General features: G+C 36.9%; 1 pseudogene across 1 annotated transcript; it reads left to right on the top strand.

The window, feature by feature from the left end:
- Positions 1–4,422: 4,422 nt before the first annotated feature.
- LOC308507228 (ADP-ribosylation factor 4-like) lies at positions 4,423–5,151 on the top strand (annotated as a pseudogene). The gene has a single exon. The product of its transcript is annotated as an ADP-ribosylation factor 4-like (transcript).
- Positions 5,152–7,960: the final 2,809 nt, after the last annotated feature.

Genomic DNA, 7,960 nt, shown 5'->3' with positions numbered 1-7,960 from the left:
CAGAGTGAGAGGTATCAGTTAAGTGCATAATGCACAAGGAGCCAATTTTCATACAAATTGAGGACAATGGATCAATGGATAACAGGATGGTGTCCATAAAGCTGTAGAAAAGGCAATCCTAACCAGGCTCCTCCAGAACATGCACAACTGTCAGGACTAAGCAGTTAGGCCAGTTCACTGCCAATAACACATACATTAAATGTTGATATCAAAAAAAGAAAAGAAATGAATATATTTTCAGAACTTGTTTGCTAACACTGGTACTTCAAACAAGCTGTTCATTAAACCCAATACAAGTACACTTATACTTTAGATTTAGTACATGCTTCATTGTGTACATTTCTAGCTAGTTGTCAAGCCAAGTCTAAAAAAAAATTAATAGATTCTATTTTGGATCATTTACCAGCTCTTCTATTCAATTTATCATAATAGATTTTTCTTCAAAAAGAGAAAATTGCTTTCTTAACAAATTTCATTTACATGAAAGAATTGAATTGAATCTTTAAATTTTTTGTAGCTCAAAAAATTCTCAAAATTGAACAATCTGTTTAACATAAATTGTATTAAAAAGGAAATTTTATATTCTCTCTCGGAAAAAAAGAGTAAATGAGAGGGGGGGAAAGGAATAAAGAGAGAAAAAGAAGGGAGGAAGAGAGAAGAAAAGATGAAAGACAGAGACAGAGAGACAGAAAGAGAAGAGGAAATATTCAAACTTGGAGAACTTTTATAGCAGAACTTTAAGATTATTTTAGTCAAGGCTTTTTCATTTTACAGAGAAAAAAGATGAAGCTCTGGAAGACTGAATGGTATATCAAAGCAGCTAGTGTAATATAGTGGGAGAGCCAAAGGAAGGAAGCTTTATTTTTAACTGAGTGTTCTGCAGTCCCAGGAAACAAAGACACATTTTTGTTATTATAGCACTTTTGTTATTTTATCTACCACATAATTACTCCCTACCCAATTTGTATCTTCATCTTTTGTAAGTCATTGGAAACACTATGAATTTTGCCATTATTCAGTAAAATTTGCCGTGTAACTATAGAACACACAATCTGATTAGAATAAACAAAAAACCTATTACTTCATTTTAGCAACATTGAAAAAGTCTTCTCTGGCAATACAATGGAGCAAAGACAAACTTTTCAACAAATAGTGCTGAAACAAGTAGATTGCCACATGCAAAAAAGAGAAATCAATCTAGATACAGACCATACACTCTTCACAAAAATTAACTCAAAATGGATCACAGACCTAACTGTAAAAAACAAAATTATAAAGCTTCTACAAGCTAGCATAGGAGAAAACCCAGATGATCTTAAATATGATGACTGCTTTCTAGGTACAACACCAAAGACACAATCCATAAAAAAGTAATAAGTGGACTTTATTACAATTAAAATTAAAAATGTTTGCTCTGTGAAAGACAATGTCAACAGAATGAGAAGACAAATCACAGACTGAGAGAATATATTTGCAAAAGACACATCCAATAAAGGACTGTTATCCAAAATATACAAAGAACTCTTAAAAATCAACAATATGAAAATGAACAGGCAGATTAAAAATGAGCCAAAGACCTTAACAGGCACCTCACCAAAGGAGATATACAGGTGGCATATCATCATATTGAAAAAATGTTCCACATCATATGTCAGTAGGGAAACACAAATTAAAACAACAATGAGATCCCATTACACATTCATTAGAATGGCCAAAATCCAAAACACTGGCAACACTGAGTGCTGGCAAAGATACGGAGCAACAGGAATTCTCATTTATTGCTGCTGAGAATGCAAAATACAGCCACTTTGGAAGTCAGTTTGGTGGTTTCTTATAAAACCAAGCATAGTGTTACCATACAACTCAACAATTGTGTTACTTGGTATTTACCCAAAGGGATTGAAAACTTATGTACACACACACACACAAGAAAAAAAAAAGAGTTTAAATTTCCGTATTCCCCAGTTTGAGGTATATGTTTTGCATTTAATATTTCTGAAATATGGATTTATCTAAAAATGATCAATATATTTACTATCATAACATTTTATCTCTCCCTTAAATATTATTAAATAAATGATACATACTGCAAACATTGGTACCTTAGAATAGAAGAAACAGTGTAATTAATATTGATAGATAAATGGCCAGTATTCCATGTTATTCTCTTTTTTAATAATAGCTCTCTGGGGACCAAATGATAGAAAATAATTCAATCTAGCTAATGCTGATAAAAGCATTTATTTGCTCACATAACTGAAAATCTAGGAATTGAGGCATGGCTTGACACAGGGGATTGATTGATGTCTTCAAGCTTTGCATCTTTCACCATCTCTCCTCTAGTTTGGCTCCCTCACCCCCCATCCCTGGCAGGCTATCTCCAAGCAGCAGGAAAAATGACCATTCATTAGTAGTTCAAAGATTATTTGGTCCTAAGAGTGTTCACCCCAAGGATGAAAGGGTAACTTTGTGATAGATCTGACAAAGTCTGCAATTGAGATGGATTGGGGTGGAGCCAAGGGGGTAACTAAACTACACCTTCTTAGGTGACACTGCACAAAGAGAATCCCAGATGGTATGGATTTTCCACTGTTTAGATTTATACCTCTTGTTAAATCAGAGCTGAGCCTCAGTAAAATGGATTGTTCTAAAGAATGTTCAAAGTACTGCAAGCATTCCACAGTAAAAGCAGATGTTCCTAACTGATTATGGGTAACAACAACAACAAAAACAAGTTACCATCTTTAAGCATCTCCAATCCATTCATCCAAAGACATTCTAAATAACACATCTCTTAGTTTGGTTTTGTTTTCTGGTTGTTATATTTTTAAACTCTATGATTTTGCTTATTGTACATTTCTTGTAAAGGAACCAGACATCATTAGGTCTAGAGGGAGAATCACTGTCATTCTGTCTGCCATCTGACCTCTGCTGACGTCACAGCATAACAAAATTCAGATGGACTGAGACTTCCCCAGGATCACAAAGAACAGACAGACATAGCATCCAGTGCTCTCGCCACCATACATACTTGTAAACTTAACAGTGCAAAAATCTTCCTGTAAAATCATTTTAAAACACTTATTTTATCTTAAATTTCCCATAGTTTCAGGGACACACAACTTACCTCTCAGAGACTATAAGATTGCTCAAAAGAAAATGGAAGTTGTAGCTGAGTTTTAGCTCTAGAAATCTTTCAGGTTGGCCCATTGATGCATCTCATTTTAACAGTGCTTACTTTGGATAACAGGAAATGGAATTGTTTAAAATTAAGAAGTTTCTTCCATTTCATTTTTAAATATTTTTAAAGAACAACAAATTTTAAAGTGCGACTATCTCTAAACATGAAAATAACTTCTCCAAATATTCCTTCTAAAAATTTTTCAAGCTGCAAAGACACTTACTTTATGCATTATAGACTTGACCCTAACACCTTAAGAAGTGTTACTGCTTTCAGTTGACTCGAGTGTATAAAAAGCAATTCCTCACACTTTATCAGCTTTGACAATAGGCACTTTTGGGCTTGAGTGATCCAAAATAGATTAATGAGGCCCTAAGCACTGTAATGAATAATAGAGCATTTTGAAATTTATTTTGTTTTTAATTCATTTAACTGCAATCCATTTAACAGCTGAAACACCTCCCTTCTAAACATATTGAAAGGCATATTACATTGGAGTTTTATTAATTTATTATGTTTCATTTGTCATTTACTCATTTTATTAATTGAGATTAACCCTAAAAACAGCATAGAATCAATCATTTTATTGGGCACTATGTGCAACAAAATAACTTTTCATTGGGTTAACCACGGAATTTGGAATCTATAAGCAAGAATACCATTGGCATAAAGCATAAATACAGTCATCATTTCAAGAAGCATAGGATGACAGGGGTCCACTCAATAATTTTGATTCTGTCTCCCCTAGAGTTTTTTGAATAATCAAAGATGGTTTGAGGGCATTCTACATGTTCCCCTTTTGTTATCTTAGTCATCCATTAGTAACATTTCCCCTCCTGCTCTCATTTCCTCTTCCACAACACACCCCTAACCTCTCCTCACTGATCAAAATAAGATCTTAATGAACTGATTCACCCCTCCAGACACGTATGCTCCCAGCTAGACTAATGAGCAGTCATAGTGAAATTACAAGCATCAACACCCATCCTAAGAAATCTGTTAAAAATATCTGGCACACTAGGGGGAGTATCTTCCTTTACCCATGAAATGATGTTTTGGCCAGTCATCCATGTGGAGGCTGCTCTGCTCCTGAAAGTCTTCTTTAAAAATTGTTTCCTTCTAGGCGTCGAGTGGGTCCGCGCCCTGTTAGTACCTTAGCGGTGCTTGGTCTGACAGACCGGCTAGCGAGCCGAGCTGTTCCTGCGGCCCTCTTCCTCAGCTCCTCTTTCTTCTCCCTCAGTTTGCGGGGAGCGTGAACGGAGAAGGCCTGTGGACGCTCCCAACCTCTGACCATCGCAAGTGCCACTACCGCCATGGGCCTCACCATCTCCTCCCTCTTCTCCCGCCTCTTCAGCAAAAACTGGATGCGCATTTTGATGGTTGGATTGGATGCTGCTGGCAAGACGACCATTCTGTATAAGCTGAAGTTAGGGGAGATAGTCACCACCATTCCTACCATCGGTTTTAATGTGGAAACAGTAGAATATAAGAACATTTGCTTTACAGTGTGGGATGTTGGTGGTCAAGACAAAATAAGGCCTCCTGGAGGCATTACTTCCAAAATACCCATGGTCTTATTTTTGTGGTAGATAACAATGATCGTGAAAGAATTCAAGAAGGAGCCGACGTGCTGCAGAACATGCTTAAGAAAGATGAGTTGCCAGATGCAGTGTTGCTGCTTTTTGCAAACAAGCAGGATTTGCCAAATGCTATGGCCATCGGTGAAATGACAGATAAATCAGGTCTTCAGTCTCTTCGTAACAGAACATGGTACATTCAAGCCATTTGTGCTACACAAGGAACTGGTCTGTATGAGAGACTTGACTGGCTGTCAAATGAACTTTCAAAACGTTAAAGGAAACTGGACATCTAACGAAGGACATGTTTGATAGAATTGATCTAGGCTTGTTACAACAAAATTAGCTTGCATCTTGGTTATTAAACAGTATCTGGGACTGGTTTGGGTAGAATATTACAGCATTTAAACTTATTTTGTTGCCAATTGTTTGCCAAGCATAATGTTGCAATATAGCAATATGTTTGGTTTTAAAGAAATTCTCTTTAACTTGGAAAAAAAGTGTCCTCTTTTAATTTTTCTTCTCTTAAGCCTAAATGCCTGGACATAGCTATTGTGACACCTTTAAATAAATCCATTTTGAATGTTTTTTGAGCCCTCAACAAATAATGTTTTAAAGTTATCCCCTTGATACTTTACTGATAACCTTTATCATTCTGGGGACAGTCTGCTGATTTAAAAAATATAGTATTCCATTTGTATTTATGTTTCTCCCTTGCCAAAAAGATTTTCTAATACTGCTTATACCAGCCAGGGAAATGTTCCAAAACACTATTCAGATCCCTTGCACTGAGGAAACTTATTTTTTCCCCCATTATTGACTCCTGGTTTCTATCAGCCAAGATTACCTTGGTGTGGTTTGGATTCCATAGCTAATTAGTTCTGTGCTGGTTGCAAAGAGTTCATATTGAGATGATTTTTTTAATACCCAGCAGATTGTCTTTCTTTATATTGCATTTTTTTTATGTTGCATGTTGCTTTTGGTATCAGCCTAACTCTTTGCCCAGTATATGATAATTCTGCTGTTGTTTAATTGTTTATTGGTGAACAAATCTTTATTCAGAGTTTTTGAAAAACTCATCAAACTTCAAACTCAAATGAATACACTTTCAATGAATACATTTTCTTCATAACCCATTTGGAACTATTCCTAATAAAATTATAAACTATGTAAAAAAAAATTGTTTCCTTCTCAGCAGGTTAGGATTTTACCTGTGAAATTTAGCCAGAAACTCCTCTACTTGGGTTCACAGAACCAAGGCTTTTTGAGAAAGCTTGTTTCCTTGTCTACTCAACTTCCTTGACCATTTTAAACCACCATCCTCCAAGGCAACTGAAAAGAAATGACTTTCCGCACTGACTGGCTTAGCACTCTGCAATCTCAGGAATGGGCTGAGGCATGTAACCCTGTCTGAGGGTTCAGCCCAGCCCCAACAGTGGGTAAATTCCAGATCACTTTTGCTGCTGAACTACTTATAAACTTAACACTACAATTCTTCTGTCACAGTGCTGTGGTCTCAGTTCCCGGTGCCTGCCTTCCTCCCTTATCTTACATAGTCCCATACGTTAATTTTCAATAAAGATTTGTCACATGACTAGGTAAATTAATCCCAATGTTCTAGTTACCCCATATTTATTACAGTATCCTTGCTCTATGCCCTATTCCCTCAGAAACTGGAGTATCTATCGCCCGTGTTTGTTTCTGACACCTGGTATTTGACTGTCCTCAGGCACCATCTGGACCACTCCTACTCGTTGAAGTTCCAAGCATTTCTGTCCTATCTTGAACTGATACTACTCACCCCAGAATTCTATTTAGATTTTTGAGAATTCTTTTCATGTCTTTTAAGATCTCTCCTGCACAATTAAATCTCATAATTTGGAATGTAACTTCTGGTACATTTTTCATGAGACCATTTCCTAGAATGACTGACTCCGAACTATAAAGTCATGTTCAAACCTTTGGATTCTACTCTCTTTACTAGGTCTGTTTAGTTAGTCCCTGCGGGCTCTCTCCCAATGCACACAGTCATTGTCCAGTGTCTGATTTGCGTAGTAGTTCTTTTCTCTTTTGATGTAGAAGGATCAAACAGATTCCAAATACATTGGTTTCCACAATCACCTCTAGAAACACATTCTAGTGAATACAGTATTATAAAACACTCAGATTTAGGGGGAACCCTTCTAGATCATGCCAATATTCTGCTGCCTCATCTCTTGTGTCAGGCTGTTGAGTGTCTTCAGAGAAAATTACTATATATTTATAGAGTAACTTTTATGTTCCAGGTTCTCTGGTAGATTTGTAAGGCACAGTGGTGAACAAGACAGTTGAGGTTCCAGCCCTCACTGCATGCTTAACTGGCTCATTTTTCAAAGATTAGTGTCACTACAAATTCCTAGTTTCCAGGATGAATGGGTTTTCAGCTCTATCCAACACTCCTACATGCTTCTAGGCATCTCCTTCCCCAGTGTGGCTCTTTCAAAACACCTCCGCTCTCCACCACCCTCCTTAATCTCAGGCCATCGCATTATCTCCTACACCACAGAAAAAAGAGGAATCGTCACTCAGGAATGCATTCACATATTATCTCCCTCCTCAATTCAAAATATACACCCAACATGGCTACTTCCCTCCTGTCAGGGTAGAAGAGGTATTTTTCCTTGTCTCTGAGATACACCTGGATACCCCTCACTGGCTTCCTTAGATATCATCATTCATCAATTGTCCTCACCTCCCTTTCCTATATTCTCAACCATTACCATTCTATAGACTCCTTCCTGTTTAAACAGGCTGAAGTAGTTCCCAGTTAAAACTCTATTTTGACCTCCCCTGCCATTTCTTTCCTTTTCCCTTCTTTTCAAAGTCAAGCCTTTTGAAAAAATTTTCTTCATCCCTGGTTTCTACATGTGCATCTGCTATTCAACCCCTCCACTGCCAGTTGTCTTGCATAATTCATCTTGTCCAAAACTTCTCTATTGACTCTAGTCTCACAAAAGTAATAGGACAATTGTGTTGATAAACATAGTACTTTCCCATTCTTATCTTGCTGGACTTCTCTGATGCATTTGACACCCCTGATTTCTCCATCACAATTGGAACATTCTTCTTCCTGAATTCCATGACCCTCCTTCCACTCTGGTTGTTTCCCACCTGGTTGGTTATTTTAAGTTAATAACAGATTAATGTTGTAAAGATCAACATT

This window comes from Rhinolophus hipposideros, assembly GCF_964194185.1.
Source record: "Rhinolophus hipposideros genome assembly, chromosome: 14".
NCBI lineage: Eukaryota > Metazoa > Chordata > Mammalia > Chiroptera > Rhinolophidae > Rhinolophus > Rhinolophus hipposideros.
This window is presented reverse-complemented; position numbering and strand designations above follow the sequence as displayed.